The sequence below is a fragment of the Otolemur garnettii genome, unplaced genomic scaffold (genome assembly GCF_000181295.1).
Source record: "Otolemur garnettii isolate 467f Iridium unplaced genomic scaffold, OtoGar3 scaffold00210, whole genome shotgun sequence".
Taxonomy (NCBI): domain Eukaryota; kingdom Metazoa; phylum Chordata; class Mammalia; order Primates; family Galagidae; genus Otolemur; species Otolemur garnettii.
Window position 1 is genome coordinate 1,227,262 of NW_003852605.1, and position 19,404 is coordinate 1,246,665.

The 19,404-nt window shown below is 46.8% G+C and overlaps 2 pseudogenes; one reads left to right on the plus strand and one right to left on the minus strand.

Moving 5' to 3' along the window:
• The window catches only part of LOC100962531, a 13,128-nt pseudogene extending 9,920 nt beyond the window's left edge, over positions 1-3,208 (minus strand).
• A 4,327-nt stretch (positions 3,209-7,535) lies between these two features.
• Positions 7,536-11,643, plus strand: LOC100957495 (annotated as a pseudogene).
• Positions 11,644-19,404: the final 7,761 nt, after the last annotated feature.

The following is a 19,404-nucleotide window of genomic DNA, read 5'->3' on the forward strand; positions in this document are numbered from 1 at the left end:
GGTTGGCCAAAGGTTTATCAATTTTGTTAATCTTTTCAAAAAACCAACTTTTTGTTTTGTTGATCTTCTGAATGATTCTTTTGTTTTCAATTTCATTTAATTCTGCCCTAATTTTGGCTATTTCTTTTCTTCTGCTGGGTTTAGTGTTGGAATGCTCTTTCCTTTTCCAGTTGCTTGAGATGATCCATGAAGTTGTTGGCTTCCTCTCTTTCTGTTTTCTTGATGAGGGCTTCCAATGCTATAAATTTCCCTCTTAGGACTGCCTATGCAGTATCACACAGTTTTGATAATTTGTGCCTTTGTTATCATTTTGTTCCAAAAATTTGATGATTTTGTTCTTAATCTTGTCTTTGACCCAGCTATCATGCAGCCTAAGATTATTTAGCTTCCATGACTTTGTTTGAATAAGATTCCCATTGTTGCTAAGTTCAACTTTTATTCCATGATGGTCCAAGAAGATACAAGGAATAATTTCTATACTTTTAAATTTACTGAGGTTAGACTTGTGTCCTAGGATAGGATCTATTTTGGAGGATGACCCATGGGCTGATGAGAAGAATGTATATTCAATTTTATTAGGATGAAATGTTCTGTAGAGGTCTGTAAAGTCCATTTGTTCTAGGGTCAGGTTTAAGCCTAATATTTCTTTGTTTAGTTTCTTCTTGGAGGATCTATCCAAAATTGTCAAAGGAGTGTTAAAATCTCCAACTATCAAGTTGTTCATATCCATTAGAGTCTGCTTTATGAATTGAGGAGCATTCTGGTAGGGTGCATAAATATTCATTATCAAAATATCTTCATGTTGGAAGGTCATATGTAGTGACCTTCCTTATCTTTCTTTAGCTTTGTTGGTTTAAGGCCAATTGTATCTGCTACTAAAATTGCAAGGCCTGCTTTTTTCTGGTTTCCATTTGCCTGTAATATACAAGTCCATCCCTTCACCCTGAGTCTATTTTTATCCCTTAAGGTAAGGTGAGATTCTTGTATACAGCAGATGTCCAGTCTGAGTTTATATATCCAGTCAGCCAACTTTTGCCTCTTTAAAGGACAATTTAAACCATTCATATTAATTTGGAGAATTGATAAGCCTGGTTATGTTTTGGGTGTCATGATTTTCAGAAGTCCAGTGGAAATTTTTAATTCTTTCACCACTGTGGAATTTGGGTTTTGTTCTAAAATTTCTGGGTGAGTTTACTTTGGAGATAGAGCATTGTGCTGGTCATTGTGGAGGATGGGTCTGAGAATATCCTGGAGAGCTGGTTTAGTTATGGCAAAATTCTTCAACATGTCTATGTCATTAAAGTATTTGATTTCTCCATCACAAATGAAGCTCAGTTTAGCTGGATAGAGGATCCTGGGCTGAAAGTTGTTTTGTTTTAGGAAACTGAAGGTCAGTGACCATCTTCTTCTGGCTGAAATGTTTTGGCTGAGAGACCTGCAGTCATTCTGATATTTCTCCCTTTGTAAGTGATGCTTTTCTTACGTCTGGCTGCTTGCAGAATTTTCTCCTTCATCTTAACTTGGCAAAGTTAATCACAATGTGTCGAGGAGATGCTTTATTTGGATCAAGTCTTGCTGGGTTTCTGAAACTGTCTGCTATCTGAAGTTCTGTGTCTCTTGTAATGCTTGGGAAATTCTCCTCCAAAATATCTTGGAGTAGAGCATCCGTGCCTTTAGGACCATCCTCTTCCCCTTCAGGAATTCCTATCAGATGAATGTTTGATCTTTTAGAGTTATCCCACAACTCTCTCAGGGAATGATCCGTTTTTGCTCTTCATTGGTCTGCCTCTTTGAGTGTTTGGGAACATTCAAAAGCTTTGTCTTCAGTTTCAGAGATCATTTCTTCTGCCTGAAAAGCTCTATTACTGAGTGATTCTACTGTATTTTGGAGCTCCTCAACTAACTTTTTCATTTCCTTGAGCTCTATTGTCTCTTTTCTCATTATGTCCATACCTTTGGTGACTTGGGCTTTGAATTCATTAATTTCTTGAGACAACTTTAGAACTACTTTTTGGAATTCAATTTCTATCTTTTCTTCCATTCTATTTATCTTATTTGCAATCCATATTCTGAATTTGATTTCTGACATTGCTGCCATTTGTCTATGCATGGCATCTTCAGTTGTATCTCCTTTGTCATTTTGGGGAGGGGGGTTAATCTACTCTGGTTATTCACGTTGCCAGAGTTCTTCTTTTGGGTCTGCACCATGTTTATTTTCCACTGTTTGGTTATTAGAACTGGTAGGGTGAGACTGAATTGGGGTTCCCAGGTAGAAGAGATAGCCCCTTAGCAAAGCGCTGGGCTTTGTAATTGTGGCTGTGTAATTATCTCCTACAACCTTACAAAGGCCCCTTTAAGAGTTTTAGCCAGAGACTCTGAGGACCTACTTGGTGAGATACCACAAGCTAGCTCTGTTTTGATATCAGCCAACCTATACCCTATCCTAAAAAACCACAGTATAGGTTTAAATCTTGATTGACTGTGAAGAGATACAGCCCCTACTCTTCAGTTCTTTTCTGCTACAGAACTTTGAAGGTCAACCTCAGAGTGTCCCTGAGTGGATAGCCCCAGATACGGGTTCCAACCAAATTGTCTCAAGCAGTGCAAACCCTGCCCAACAGAAAGGGATTCAAGGGTTTCCAACAGCACAACTGGAGTTAGGGATCCATACTCCCTCCCACCAGACTCAGTCCACACTGTTGTCAGCTTCTCTGCTCACAGGCCCAGCTGGAGCCAGGGGCCATGCCCCTACCCATCAGTCTCAGTCCACATTCAGCTAGCTTCTGCTTGCCAGATCAGTTGGAGTCAGGGGACCATGCCCCCCACCTGCCAGTCTCAGTCCACTGCCTGGCAAGCCTCTGTTCACAGGCTCTGTTGGAGTCAGGGCACCAGGCCCCACCCTCTGATCTCAGTCCACACAGAGCTAGCCTCTGCTTGCCAGACCAGTTGGAGTTAGGAGACCATGCCCCTGCCTGCCAGTCTCAGTCCACTGCCTGGCAAGCCTTTGTTCACAGGCTCTATTAGAGCCAGGGCACTGCACCCTCTCTGCAGGTCTCAGTCCTCACCCGGTAAGCCTCTGCTCACCAGCTCCACTAGAGACAGTGCACCACACCCTAGCCCTTAGGTCTTGGTTCACACCCAGTAACCGCTGCTTGAGGGTTCTGCTGGAATCAGGAAACCATGCTCTTACTCTCAGGTTGCAGTCCATACCTATCAAGCCTCGCTTGCAGGCCCAGCAGGGGATGGGGACCAGCCCTGTCTGCCGAACTCAGTCCACCACTCTCCTGCTGTGGGTGCCATCAGAGCTGGGGGTTCTGCACCCCGTCCTGCCAGACACAACCTGAACCAAGGGTCAACACTACCACTGGCCAGGCATAGTCATAACCAGGGGACTGCTCCTCCTCCCACCAAGTGTCCCTTTCTTCCTACACTCTCTTTCTTCCCCATTAGTCACAGATTCTGCCCTGATGGTTGGCAGTGTGCACTATACCCAGATCTTTCAGGACAAGACCAGACACTCTACGCTCTGCAGGGGGCAGAACTTCATACTGCCATGCAAGGGGGAAAGGGTGGACTGGGAGTTTGGACTTGTGGGGGAAAATATCTGTTTAATATGACTAGCAAGGTCGTGTCTAAGTTCATAAGTGGGACCTCCCTGGAGAAAGAGACCTGGCATTTAGTGGCACTCTCCAGCGAGGTAAAATGAGAGGTCTTTTGTTCCCTGCTTTGTTCGCAGATAGCCTGCAGCAGGCCCCCTGCTTGGGGGAAGGGTCTCCCATCCTCTAGTCCATAGGCTTTGTACCTGTAATTTGTTTTCTTGAATGCTCTTCCATGGAGTTACAGCTTGCCAAACTTCTTTCTTGGCTCAGCATCCTGTCCTTGGCTTCATAGAGTCCAAGTACATCCAGCTTTTCTTCCTCTGCTCAGGAGCCTTTGCCAAGGGTTGCTCAAGGAAAATGATCTTTGATCCCCTTCCATCTTCTCTGTCCTGAAGTGGCTTTAATTTTGAATGGATACAACTGACTTTATAACAGAGATGTTAGGACAGTTCTAGTGAGCCAGGAAAATCTGCTTAATACTTTGTCAATAACACAAAGCTGGGGCAGGGGGCAAGAATTAAGGTGATGAATGACAAAACACAGCTTCAAAGAGGTCAAAAGAAGCCAGAAGGGAGGGCTAAACATCTAAGATGACACTTACCAGGGAGAAGTACAAAATCCTGACAGTGGTTCAAATATTCACCTACAGGTATTATGGAAGAGACATAGTTTGTCAACAACATACATGAACCAGATTGAGGCAGGTGTAACTCAACACCAGCCAAGGCAGAATTCAGCCAGAGGCAGAATTTAAAGAAAGACTTCTCCTTTGATTTCTAGCTCCGTGCTGTGGTCACTGAAACCCAAGCCTGTGGGTACCAACCCCATGCCAGGCCTGACAATTCTGAGATCTTTCATTGTCTGTCTCTCACCTTCCTTTCCCACCTCACTGATTGCACACACAGCAGTTAGCTGCTTGCTAAATCCTCCCTGAGCTGATTGGGATATACTGAGTTTAGGTTTGGATGTCCCAATCCACTTGTTAATTTTCAGAAATAATGCCAAAGCAGAAGGGAGGAAGCAAAGGCTTATGGCAAAAATCAAAGGATCAAGCTGTTTTGTCCCACTCCATCTCTTCCTCCAGTTGCTTGAGGCCTAGAAGGAGCGTTTGCCTTCTCATGAGGTGCCCGCCTGCAGGGGCTCTGCCTTCTGCAAGCAGGTGTGCTTTCCCATGTCCTGTGATACAGGCAGAGCGATGCGGGCTGTGTAAATGCTTTGCGGATGGGATGCACACTGGACATGGCTGCGGGTGACTAAGGAGGACCCTGGCATCTTCTGGGGTGCTCATCAGTTGCCTGGAAGGGGAAAAAATCAGGTCCCCAGGCTGGTGGGCAATTTCACAGAAGAAAACCAGCTAGTGGAAAATGATTGATGAAAACTAGACTCTTCTGAGAAAGAAGCCAAAGCTGCAATTCTGTGTCCCGTTCAGCTCCTGTGAAGTAGGCCTTGTGTGCCCTTAGCTCTGAGAGCAAGTGACTTCTGGTGAATGGAGGGAATATCAGGCAAAAACCTTTCTGGCTCTTCCTCCTCTGCCTCTCTCTTCTCGTGCTGCCCACAAAATTCATGGGATCTCATCCATCTCCATAGCTTTAATCAGCACATAGCCTAATGGCCCCTGAAGGCAGACTTCCCCAGCTGTCCTGCAATGTGCATTCCTACTCCTGGTTTTCCCATGTGCTTCCTTCCTTCACTGGATGGATGCAATCTTGGTGGAACCATTCATTGAGATGCCTACCCTCCCCAGTGAAGGGATGGACACATGACTCCTGTTAGGCCCATCAAGTGTGTTGTTCTTGGATTCTGAATTTAGAGAAAGTTGGACATCCTGAGTTTGCGGTGCTGGGAGACAGCTGAGTGGGAATGTTCAGCCTGGATGTGGATATAAGGAGTACAGAAGAGGGGTTTGGGCAATAGATACAAACTTGGGAAAGGCTGGCATACAGGTGGGAGTAAGGAATGGCCTCTAGGCAAAAAGCAGAGAGAGACAAAGGCAGGGAGCCTGAGACAGAGCCCTAAAGTCACCAATATTTGATGGTCTGCTAGAGGTTTGGGTGGTTAGCCTCTAAGGTGGCCCTTGGGTGTTTCTGCCTCCTGGGATTATCATCATTGTGTAGATCCTGCCACGTTGTGCCAGAGTCTTTCTGTGTGAGCAGTAGAATATGGCAGAAGTGATATGTCATGTCTGAGATAAGTAATAAAAGATATTGTAGCTTCCTTTTTGGCTGCTTTCTCTTGTTATCTTTCTCTCTCTCATCACTTTCTCTGGGGCAGGGAGCCATATGGTGAAGAACTGAGGCCTCCCGCCAACAGCCTCATGAGTGCACTTGGCAGTGGATCCTCCAGCCTTCCCAGATGACAGCAGCCTCAGCCAACAGCTCAAGTACAACCTCATTAGAAATCTCAAGCCAGAACATTTACCCAAAGTGCTCCCCAGATCCTGACTTTCAGAAATGGTGTGAGATACTGTTTGTTGTTTTTAGCTGTTATGCTCTGGGATAATTTGTTATTCAATGGACGACTGATATAGAGAAGAAGGAGCCAGCAAGGGGACTGACAAGGAATGGCCAAAGAGGTAGAATGATCTACCTCTAACATTTTACATGTTAGATTGACTAGGCCACGAGGTGCGAGATATTTGGTCAAACATTATTCTGGGTGTGCCTGTGAGGATGCCTCTAGATGAGATTGACATTTGAATGTCTTCATTGAGCAAAGCAGATTGTCCTCCCTAATGTGAGTGGGTTTCTTCCATTCAGTTGAGAGCCCGAATAAAACAAAAAGCCCGAAAAAGAGGGATCTGCTGCCTTACTGCCTTGGAGTTGGGGCATTACTTTTTTCCTACTTGAATCAGGTCTTGAGTCTACTGGCTTCCAGACTGGAACTACACCATCGCCTCTCCTGATTCTCAGGCTTTCAGGCTGGGACTGGGACTCTATCAGTGGCTGTCCTGGGACTCCAGGAGAAAGGGCATTAAAAGGGATTTTTTCTTCTTTCTTAATATTTAGTATGGACTAGCTGACTGCCTTGAGACTTGTCAGTGTCCACAGTCCCATAAGTAAATTCCTTATAATGAGTCTTCCTCCATCTATACATTCATCCTATTAGGACATTTCTCTGGAGAACCCCGACTCATATAGGCTGTTTCTCCTGCATTACATCTGGGTAACATAAATAGGGCTAGGGAAAGAGATAAAGCCAAGGAGGGTGACTCTCCTGTGACAGTTTCCTGTCAGTTTTGTGAAGTCAGCTGTGTGAACCCCTGCTGGCTCCTCATCTCCCCACTGCTATGTTGGAACTGGAGTTTTCCGGCCCCTTTGACTCTGGGTTGTGCCCTTTGGGCAGACCTAAAGAATTAGAGAAAGCTCCAGAATTTGTCCCTAGGATCCACCTTCGGGACCTCAGAGCCCATGACCCTCTGGTTCCTCCTAGTTTCCAAGGACCTCATCCCATGAGCTCTGTCTCCTCACTTTGGGTTCCATCACTAGAATGGCTCAGATGTCTCCCCTCCCCTTCCCTGTGTAATTTTCCCTTGGAGTTTCCAGCTCTGCCTGAGGATTTTCAGCCTCAGTGATTGTACAAATCCAGAGATCAAAGTTCTCTTCCCAGCTCTTTCAGATACTTGCTGGCCAGGTCCCTTTCCTCTGCAGGACTTGTCTACTAAGGTTTACTGCTAAGGCTCTCAATTCTGAGCTCTGTTAATTCTGATGGTAGGAAACTAATGAATTGGCCAGAAGCCTGAGCTGAGGGGTGAGGACACATTGTTCTGTATGGATCTGGAGATAGTAAATACGAAGGGATCTTGGATTCCGAAGGAAGTTTCAGGCGAGCTTCATGGCAGAGAGTTATACTGGGCAACTCTGGGCAGCAGCCCCACTCTACTATCACTCCAGAACCTCTCTGATGCTGGGGACTTTGGGATACTGGGAATTTTCTGAGATGGTAGCTGTGGGGCAGCTGGGAATCAAGACTCTTTCTTCTTCCATCTCTACCCAAGACCCTCTGTGTAAGCTCAGCCAGAGAAAGTGTTTCTTAGCCTGGGGGCCCCAAAGCTGGGCATGGAGTCTTCTAGCAATTTCCATTCAAAAGGCAAAAGGGAAGTGGTGCTACTTACTTTATATTCTGTTTAATATTCCAGTGAGCTGGCTGATTTCCCACCTCCCTAATCTCTGAGAATGCCCTTTGCTCTTCCCTGGGGGCTCCTGCTACTGTGACATTTCAGTAAATCCCCAGATTACTGGGTTAAAAGAACACTTCTGTCTATGTTTAGCTCAGGTGGGTCTTCTTGGACCAGGAGAACACTGTAACTGCCACCACAAGCTCAAGAGATTCTGAACCCTACTGCTACCGCCACTGCTGTGGCAACATCTCCTGTGGAACTGCTCCCACCACTGCTCCAAGCCCTGCTTCAGAGCTACTGCACACATTACCCACCCCTATCAAGAGGGTGTTTCAAATGTGACATTTAAACTATGAGACAAAATGTCAAACAAACCAAAAATATGGAAAATATGGGGCTGGTCACGGTGGCTCACGCCTGTAATCCTAGCACTCTGGAAGGCTGAGGTAGGTGGATTGCTTGAGCTCAGAAGTTTGTGACCACCCTGATCAAGAGTGAGATCCCATCTCTGCTAAAAGTAGAAGAACTAGCCGGGTGTGGTGGCAGACACCTATAGTCCCAAATACTTGGGAGGCCGAGGTGAGGCAAGAGGATCTCTTGAGCCCAAGAGTTTGAGGTTGCTGTGAGCAATAACACCATGGCACTTCACCCAGGGAGAAAGAGTGAGACTCGGTCTCAAAAAAAAAAAAGTTATCTATCTATCTATTGTCTATAATGAAAACCTACCATCCTACCTTCCAGATTAACAGATGTGAATATTTCGCCCTGTTTGTTCCAGACGTTCCTATCTTTTCAAATCAATTAAATGCTAAACACAGCTAAAACCTTACCCTGATCTCCTATCCCTCTTCCCTTCCTCTCTCAACAAAAGTCTAAACTGAAATTGGCATGTTTTGTTTCCATGCCTGTTTTAGACTTTTTCTACACATGGGGAGTGAACACGTGTGTGCATGTGTGTAATGCATAGTATTACTTTTTGTGTTTTAAAATTTTACATAAATGATTCCCCACTTCCTCCAGATTTATTTTTTTGAGATTTATCCATGTTGATATATGTAGACTGGTTGATTCATTTTAACTGCCATATGGTATCCCGTTGTAGGGACTGTGCAGTTTACATATCCACTTTTCTACTGAGGGAAAGTAGAATGTTTCCACTTTTTCTACCATTAAAAGCACAGCTCCCAGGAACACTCTTATACGATCTCTGGATACAAGCACAGGAGTTGCGTACATGCTAGAGGGAGAATCACTGGGGGGTGAATTTTGTGCTCCTGTGAATTTACCAAGTGTTGTCACATTACTCTCCAGTTCATAGTCTTACTAGAAATGCACCAGGGCCTCTCTTTCTCCACATCCTCAACACCTGATATTATCAAATGTAAAAATTTTTGCTAATTTGTTACATGTGAAATGGACTTTCATTGTGGATTAAATTTTCATTTTCCTGGTTTCTAGTGAAGTTGAACATTGCCCCATGTTTTTGGCCATTGAAGTTTCTTCTGTGAATTGCTTTTTAATACTTTTTGCTCATTTTTCTATTGAGATGTTTGTCTTTTGCTTATTATTTTAAAATATTCATATATTTTGAATGCTAATTTATTGTCAGTTACATGTTTTGTGAATATCTGATCCAGTTTGTGACTTGTATTTTAATTTTGCTTATTATAATCTTTTGTCATACCCAAATTTCAAATTTTAATGTGGTAGGATTTATCCATTTCTAATGTGGTCAAATACATCAACTTTTCCCTTTATAGTGTGATATTCCTCCAAAAATTTTAAAGCTTTAAAAACCTAAAGGCCGGGGCTGGGTTTGAACTCACCACCTCCAGTATATGGGGCTGGTGCCCTACTCCTTGAGCCACAGGTGCCACCCTAATGTTTAAGTCTTTAATCCATTTGAAATTTTTGGGTATGATATGAAATAGGGATCTAATTTTCTCCATTACCACGTGGGTAATCAAAAGTCACAGCACCACTGAGTGCTGCACCCGGACCTCAGTGTGGCGGGTAAAGCTGGAGCTGCAGTGGCTTTGGTGGGGGAGGCCATGGCTAAGGCCGGGCTAGGCCCCTGGGGCAGGAGGTGGCGATGGCCTGGGGCTTGCGTCTGGAGGCAGGAACAGTTGCCATAGTCGAGAGCATCATAATTCGTGCCCAGTCCCCAGACAGAGTGAAGTGGATCACAGCAACAAAGAGAGAAACAGCTGCAACATTTTGGGAAAAGGTTGCAAAGGAGTTTGGCTTCCAAAATAATGGCTTCTCAGTTTATATCAATAGAAACAAGACTGGAGAGATAACAGCATCAGCCAACAAATCCCTCAACTTGCTGAAAATCAAGCATAGCGATTTGTTGTTCCTGTTTCCCTGCAGCCTTGCTGGGCCCTCATCTGAAATCAGCCCCACAGCAGGGGTTGAAGGCCTTTGGTGCTCCCAATGTGGTAGAAGATGAGATCCATCAGTACCTCAGCAAGCAGAATGGGAAGATTTACAGAAGCCAAGACCCACGGTTATGCCACCATGGCCCTTTGGGGAAATGTGTGCTTTGTTTCTCGTCAGAGCCATTCCATGGAGACAGCCTAAACCCCCTTGGGCCTCCTGTGAAGCATATGTCCTTCCATCCTACATCTGCAAGCTCACCTGTGGGTCGACAAGGGAAAATGCAAGATTGAATCAGGGTGTGAGGGACACCTCCCATGGCCCAACAGCATCTGTACCAAGTGTCAGTGAGTGTCATCCCACTGAATAGACAGAAATATAGTCACGTGGACATGTCATGTTTGAGAACCACACAGTGGCTTCCTTGACTTCTGGAGAAAGACAGGGAACCAATACTTCGGGTACTTGTATGGCCGGTACACAGAGCACAAGGACATCCCTCTCGGCATCAGGGCAGAAGTGGCTGCCATTTATGAACCCCCCTCAGATTGGCACACAGAACAGCCTGGAGCTTCTCAAAGATCCAAAAGCTGAAGTGGTTGATGAAATTGCTGCCAAACTTGGCCTGAGGAAGGTTGGCTGGATATTTATAGACCTCATCTCAGAAGATACCCAAAAGGGTACAGTCCCATACAGTTGAAATAAGGACACCTACTTGCTGAGCTCAGAAGAGTGCATCACTGCAGGGGACTTCCAGAGCAAGCATTCCAACATTTGTCGGCTCTCTCCAGATGGGCATTTTGGATCCAAGTTTGTTACTGCTGTGGCTACAGGTGGTCCCGACAACCAGGTCCACTTTGAAGGGTATCTGGTGTCCAATCGGTGCATAGCCTTAGTCTATGATGAGTGTCTGCTGCCGTGCAAGGATGCCCCTGAACTCAGCTACACCAAGGAGTCCAGCAGTGAGCAGTGTGTGCCTGATGTGTTTCATAAGGACATAGACAAGTTTGGCAACGAGATCACCCAGCTGTCCCGGCCCTGCCCATGGAGTATCTGATCATAGATATCACAACAACTTTCCTTAAGGATCCAGTTCATACTTTTTCTATTTCACAAAATCCATTTTCTATTGAAAACCGGGATTTGCTAGGTGAGACACAGGACTCCCATAGTTTGGCCACCTATTTGTCCCAGAATACCTCATCCATGTTCTTGGATACCATCTCAGAGTTCCACCTCCTGCTGTTTCTGGTGACCAATGAAGTCATACTCCTACTGGACAGCATCAGCTTGCTTCTGGAGGCTGTGAGAACTAGAGATGAAGCTCACGCAGACATGGAAGAGGTCTGAGCAGTGGGCCACTATCGAGCTGCTCTGCAGCACAGTTGGCATGCAGCTCCCAGGCCTCCATGAGTGTAGAGCCTTTGGGGGTTCTGTGCATGTGGCCCCTGCCACCATGTGGGCCTGTCAGCACTGAACCTTCATGAACCAGCCAGGCATGGGCCACTGCGAGATGTGTAGCCTCCCCAGGACCTAGGGCTCTAGCCCTCGCTGGGTGGAACTGGGCCCAGCCCAGCTCTCTCTGAAGCTAGGAGCATGGTATAATGTGTTCCCTGTGACAGCCCCACAGTGCGCAGCCCTGAAGGGCAGGGGTTGGCTGCACTGGGTCTCTGACCCACTGAAGCTTTTTTTTTTTTTTTTTTTGAGACAGAGCCTCAAGCTGTCACCCTGGGTACAATGCTGTGGCATCACAGCTCACAGCAACCTCCAATTCCTGGGCTCAAGCAATTCTCCTGCCTCCACCTCCCAAGTAGCTGGGACCCCAGGTTCCCGCCACAACGCCCGGCTATTTTTTGATTGCAGCCATCATTGTTGTTTGGCGGGCCCGGGCTGGATTCGAACCTGCCACCTCAGGTGTATGTGACTGGTGCCTTAGCCACTTGAGCACAAGCGCTGAGCCTGACCCACTGAAGCTTTAAGCAGGTTTTTCCCTGGAGAGGGAACCACAGCTGGTGTTCTGCAGGTCAAATGAATCTCTAAACTGGAAGTGCAGAGTGGTCCCTAGCCAAGAACTCCCCACATGCCTGGCCCAGTTGACAAGCCCCCTGCTGTGTTAGGAGGACCTACAAATCTAAATCATCAGCTGGAATGAGGGGCAGGGGCTGCTGCCACCACCCAGCTTTCTCTCTCCTTCCTTTCTAAAGCTTTCTGACCTTGTTTCCCACCTTGCATTGGTTGGTCAGGAGCGCTTGTTACCTTTGTCCCCTGTTGCTCTGGGGCCTGCCTGTGAGGGCCACTTTTCCTCTCCAACAGCCATTGCCTAGGGGAACATGAGTGGCATTGCTTTGACCTGTGGGCTTGAGGTTACTTGGCCACCCACCCTTTTCCTCCGGTGTCCAACGTCCAGCTGGGATCTAAAGCCTGCGTTGGTTACAATAACAGTTATTAGTAATTCTTACCCAGAAGACATTTTTTTTGCGTTTTTGGCCGAGGCCGGGTTTGAACCCACCACCTCCGGTATATGGGGCTAGCGTCCTACTCCTTTGAACCACAGGCGCTGCCCCCTCCCCAAATACTTTTATTTATTTTTTTAAGATTAAAAACTGCACAGAAGGGGAGTGAGAGAGACTAGTTTCCGCTTCCTTCCCTCCTCTAGTAAAGCCCCTTGAGGGTGTATGGAGGGTGGGCATGTGGACAGGGTCACCACAGTCAGGACTCCTATGAAGTAAACCTCAGTGCCTGAGACTTTTCTACCAAGCCACACAGCTGTCACCTCTATAGACATTGCAGGCTGAACGTGGAGGGGGTTGGGGGTGGGGTGGGGCAGTGCCGTGGTTCCCACCTAGTGGGCAGCTCCTCCAGATGCCCCAGGTGGGGATAGCTCTGTGGCCTGGGACCAGATTCTCTGGTCCTCTCCCCACTTGCTGTTCCTCTATCCCATTGCTCCACTTGGCCCCAGTCTTGTGGCACAGCCATATGGCCACTAGGACAGATCTGGGTAAGGCTGTTAAGGGCTTGGCCTCTTGTGAGGGCCATTTGGGGCCTCTGTGTGGATTGGACAACTGAAATTGTACTGACAGTGTGAGGTCCAGGCAGTCCAGAGCAGGCTTGTGGTAGGATCTTATATGTGTGCTCTGTGGCCTCCAAGTCTCCTCCGTAGGGGGCTGCAGCTTGGCCCCCACCAGGGGAACTGTGGGCATCTCATTGCCTCTTTGCCTTAAAGATAGTCATGTCAGAGCTGCCCCATGCCTTTGAGCAAGGCTGGCTTAGCCACAGACTGTGGACTGTGGTTGGAGACTTCTATGTCCACCTGTGGGACAAGCCTGTGTGACCCTCCCTCATCCTTGGCAGGGTGGACAGAGAGTGATTACCTTTCATGTAACTAGGGCCATGGCCAGCATCTCCAGGTCCACCTGGCCGGGGACACCAAGTGAAAGGCCCAGGCAGTTCATCTGCTTTTGGTACCAAGGTCCAATTGGGATGGTCAGTTGCAGAAGAGCTTTCCTGCGGGCAGGGTGGTGGGGGAAGATCTGAACTGAGCAGACCCCAGCTTGTTGGCCTACAGCTGTTGAGAAGGTGCTGAGGCTTCTGGGCCCATGGTTAGCCTGGAAGCTGGGTGGCCTGGGCTCTCTGTGCCTTCTGCTTGCCTGTAAATTTCCCAGCCATTCACGTCTACACTGCTCCCTCTCCGCCCCTCCCCTTGCATAAGCTGGACAGCACAGACTTCTGGGGACCCTGCTGCAGCTTCCCAGCTGCTCTTCCACCCACTCTGTCTCTGTCCCCCACACTACTTCCCTTTCCACCCACAGCAGTGTCCCCTTCTTGTGAAGTTCTGGCATTCACAGAATTTTAGCTAAAGAAAAAGTGTTGTGATTTCTCTGCTTCTGGTTTTGAGTTATTCTTTGTTCAGTAATGCACTTTATTTTATTGTCCAAAGAGAGTCTCAGTTAAGCATAAAGCTTGGGGGTCAGCCCGGCCCTGCCTGGATCCTGAGAGGCTCTGCCTTCTCTTTTTCAGAGTACAGGCCTCAGTCACACCTCGAGTTCTCTCTCCTGTCCTTGGTGTGGATACGCCCTCAGTCTACTAAGTACCATGACCCAGTGAAGGGTGACTAAGAGCATACCTGCCCAGATCAACACACAGCAGCTGTCGTGTCTCCTGGCGCCCGCCCTGTCTGGCCTTGGTTCACCTCTGAGCAGACTGCTCCTGGGACACAGCGCCTTGGTTCCTCTCTGAGCAGGTGCTCCTGAGACACAGCGCCCCAGCTCACTTCTGAGCAGGTGCTCCTGCCTTAGCTCCATCTTGGGCTGGCTGGTGCGCTCTGGCTAGATTTGGACCAGCCCTGCAGTGGAACCTAATTAAGCACCTGAATCAACTGCCCCCCCCCCAAAAAAAAAGAAAAGTTGCAGCATCATCTATTAAATATTTATCTTATTCCTACTGATTTGTAATGATTCTTTTGTCATATACCTGTATGAAGTTTCAATATCATTATTAGTCTTGCTGTTCCATTGTACCGTTACTACACTTTTTTTTTATTTTTTGAGATAGTCTCTGTCACTCTGAGTGGAGTGCTATGGTGCCATAGCTCACAGCAATGTCAAACGCTTGAGTTTAAGAGATCCTCTTGCCTCAGCTTCCCTAGTAGTTGGGACTATAGGTGTCCACCACAACATCCAACTAGTTTTTCTATTTTTAGTAGAGACTGAGTCTTGCTCTTGCTCAGGGTGGTTTCAAACTCCTGAGCTCGGGTGATCCACCTACCTAGGCCTCCCAGAGTGCTGGTATTACAGGTGTGACTACCACACCCAACCTACTGTACTTATTCATATTACTATAGCTTTGAAATAAGTCTTAATATTCCTATAGCCATGGCACACTGGTGTGCTATGAAAGGATCTTAGGTGTGCTGCAAAAATTTTTAAAGATCATTAATTAAGTTATTTTTGAAAGAAGTTCAAAGCACAAGAAGTATATTCTTCTTTTTTACTCTTTTTTTATCTACATAATTTAAGTGTGCTGTGAGATAAAAAAAAAGTTTGAAAAACACTGTTTTTTAGGAATGAATCTACTCTTATTTTTTTTTTTCAGATTCTTCTGGCTATATTTTTTTAGACTTTTATTATTCAATAAGAATTTTAGGATCACCTCATTAAGTCTCATGAAAATTCCTGTTGGGATTTTGTCTAGAACAACATTGAAGTTATGCATTCCTTTAGGAAGAAGTGCTGTCTCTGTGATCCTGAGTCTTCTCACACATGGATTTGGTGTATTACTCCAGGTGCTAACATCTCTACACCTCAGTGGCTGGTGAGATATGGATTAGATTCCCCCCTCTTTAATAAGCTCACAGGGTTTTGTGAGAATCCAGAGACGATGCTCTAGAAACTACTTTCCCCAGTCTGTAGTGCTGCACACATTTGTTGAAATCTTGGCAGCCAATTTCTGGCCTCTGTCTCTCCAAGGTTAGAAACTAATCATCTCTTTTGCTAACAAATCTCCTCTACTTTTTCTTTCCTCTTAATTTAGTTCAATAAACACTTCCTGACCTAACTGTGGACCAGCCAATGACCAGCCATCCCAGGATGCTTGAGACTTTGTCAATTTTGCCACTGAAAGTCCTGTGTCCTGGGAAAGTTTCAATTCAAGGCACACAGGATAGTTGGTCACCAGGTTCTGTGCTGAGTTATAGGCCACCAAGAAGGTGAACTGGATGAGCCCTTGCCTTTGAGGAGGGGGAGGGACCTTGGAGGGTCTTGGTGTTGGGATTGAAGGATGAGGGGAGGGAGATTTGTAGACAATTGTACTTTTATACAGATTGTTAAACTCAGGAAGAGAATCACAAATGGCCATGCACAGCAGTGTAGGGCTGGAGGTGGACTCAGGGAGGGCTTTCTGGAGGAAGTGCACTGTGTGTAGGGTGCATAGTATTAGGTAGGCAGAGATTGGACTTAGAGGAGAGAAAAAGTCAATTTTGCTTCTCTCTCAGCTGCTTTCAGACTCCTATCTATGATTTTGTGCTATCTCTCCATTCTTTCTCAGACATCAGATCCTTTCGAATGCTATAACTTAGAATGAGATGGGATCTTGTCCCATTCAATAGATGGGTAGACTGAGAAGGAACCTGCCTGTCTAGGATTACATAGGGAGTCCGTGGCAGAGGTTATGCTGGAATTCAGCTCTCCAGCCCAATATGCTGTCCAGCATACCCCCAAACTGCTCCTAGTCCCTTAGCCAAAGCCCTCAGGCTGTTCTGGAAGCAGACACTGGCTTGCCTTACAGGGACAGTACCCAAATGGGACAGATGTGGCCAGCTTCCTCACCACGTGATCCTGCCTGCCCTGCCCACCCTGCCCACATTCCACAGCCCAGTCCTCTCTGCACTTCACACACACCCAGGCTCAGGCACCAGCCAGGGGCAGGTGGGATTACTCTGAAGCAAATCTATCTCAGAGGAATGAGATGTTCGGAACACTGGGAAGTCTGGAGACCAGCCTGAGGCTGTCTCACCCATTCTCCTTTTATTGTTCACCACCCATCCATAAACAACTACGCATGTGAATGTGAATATTAAGCTAACATGTACTGAGCTGTCAATGTGGGTGTGAGGTACTTTACACACATTATCTCGTTTAATCCTCCCTGGCCGTATGAGGTCTATACTATTAGAACTTTTGTTCCTCAGATTAGCAACCTGAGATTTAGAGAAGTTAAGAAAATTGTCCAGGGTTGGATTTTTGATTTAAGCCAGTCAGAAACCCAAGGTGACACCCTTAATTGAAGCTCCTGGCCATCTCACGCAGCCAGCTTGTCTGATGAGGAGGCAGAGGGGCCAGGCAAAGCTTCTACAATGAGTAGCCCTCCTGCCAGGGCCCTGAGAGCAGAAACTGGTGGAACTTTGTATCTGGAAGAGGGTAGATGGGGCTGGACAGGACATGAGGGGCAGGCTGAAGAGCCCACCCGGGTAGGGAAATCAGCCCTCCTAGCTGGGTATCTCTAGACGGGAACAGAAGCCCTGTCTGCTACAGGCCAAACTGCCACAGGGCTAACTGTCCCCAAGGGAGCCAAAGGGAAAGGGCTAAGTCATTATCCCCAGCGAGGGAGGGAACCGAAGAGGGGGAAAGAAGAGAAGGAAGGAGAGAAGGGGAGGGAGTAAATGGTTTTGGAATGCTAGATGAAGTTTTTTCTGATGAACTAAACACACCCGTCTTCCCTAACCTGGTTCTAAAGCAATTGAGAAATACCCATATCTCTTTTCTAGGCATCTGTAAGGTTGGGTATTTTTGTGTTGTTCCCAAGCTTCATGGTTCCCTGGGGTCAGGCTGCAAGAGCTACCCACTGAGTTAGGGTTCATTATGTTATCAGTGCAATAAAATGAGATTAGAATGTCTATTTGTCATCAGAATGTAAACCCCACCCCTGTCTTCTGAACCTTGTCACCTCAGCACCCTCCATCTGCACAGAGCCACAGAACCATATGTCTTAGCTTAGGTTCTGCCAAGACACAGAGGGTAGACTTGTTTGCAGGTCGTGGTCTCAGTGAAGACTAGGAGTGAGGACCCTGGAAGAGCCTCCAGGGAGAGAGGCAAAGCTGTGGTCTACTCTGAGGAGCTGTGCTGAATGTACCTTGGAGTTGCCTGCGTCAGGCATGAAAGAGGGGAGTATTTATTTATCCACTTTCCTCTTGTTTTCTTTTGACCACGGATTGCCTAATCCCTGGCTCCTGCAGTTGTGTATTCCTGTGCAGGAATGCCCGAGTAGGCTCATAAGGTTATGACATTGGCAGCAGCAGAGAAGTCCTAGGGCAGGGGGCAAGAAGTGAAGTACACGAGGTGCTGACAGGTTTCAGGAGCCAGCACAAAGAGTAAACAAGCCAGAGTGGGAATTGGTGGGGAATGAGAAAATCAGACACACAAAAGATAAAAGTGACGGAGTGGGCAAGGTCTGGCACAGCCGATGGCTGCAGCCAGCACCGAACTGTGTGAACAGCTTTATTTATATAGTACCTAAACCAGGTCCCTATACTAACAATGTTGCAAATCAGCAGGGAAACCAAGTGGGAATATTTTCATCTTACAAGGTTGAGACGACTTAATAGTACATGGGGTAAAGATTAACTTTAGGGAGAGAAGGCTATGTGCTTTTTGGCAACAGATGGGAAAGTATACAGAAGCTATGTGACTTCTGGCAGAGGGAGCAAGGAAAAAGAACTGTAGTTGTTATTAGGAAGGGAGGAGAAGCAGTTGGAAGTTGTTCCTTGAATGCACCTCCTGGGCTGTGGGAGTCTTGCTGCCTCACAATCCGCTCTCCACAGGCAGGCTGCAACTAAGTGCGGCTAGCTGCTACAGCAATGGTAGGAACAAAACAGTACTCCGAGATGGCGTGTGCAAGTTGCTAGAGCTGACACGCCGTGTTTGGGACAGCATTTCCTCGATTTTATCTGGTTCACTGACGGGGGCCCAGCTAAGGCACCCAGAGCAGCAGGCTTTCATTAGAGGTCACCCAGTAAGCCAGAGGCAGACTTGAGACCAGAACCCACATTTTCTGATGCCCACCCAAAGATCTTTATTATACTGGGCTGACACAGAAGTGATCTTCCCAGGAACAGGGTCACCTGGTGGGCAGGGGCATACCTGAGCTTTGGACCTGGGTTCCTGGAAATATAGAGGAGGAATCTCTCTCTCTCTTTGTTTTTTTTTTTTTTTCAGAACCATGTCAGAATGTGAGCTCCTTGTCTGTCTTGTGTATCATTTTATTTCAAGTGCCTCAATCCATAGGAGCATTTATTTAGTGGGTGCTCAGCAAATGTGTAATGATGAATGAATAAGTGAATGAGTGGGAAGAGTGATAGAAGAAAAGTGGTCCCTCCCCTGTACACAGATGAGGGAAGCCTCCCCTTTGGTGTCTGTCTTCCCAGGCACTGACCTATCTTTCTTCATTTGCTGAGATTCAAGTTTTGTTTGTTGAGTTGTGTTCTCTTACCTCCCTTTCTTCTCCCATTACCCATCCTTCTCAGGGATGCATCTTGTACTCATCTCCTTTGGAGTGTGACACAGCTCACAGTTTCACATGGAACTTAAAGTCCCCACCATCCTGGTCTCTGGGAGAGCAGGGACTCTGAGTCACGTCCTCTCCCTCATGCTGCATCATTAGCTGTCTTCATGGCAAAGCCATCCATGAGGTAGATTGGAGCACTTTGGAAGAGGGCCCCATGCCCTCTGGAGCCTCCACTGAGGACAGAGCCTAGAGAGTGACTGCTTTCTGTCCACCCCACTGCCACCCATTCATCATGCCCCCTGCTCTCCCCAT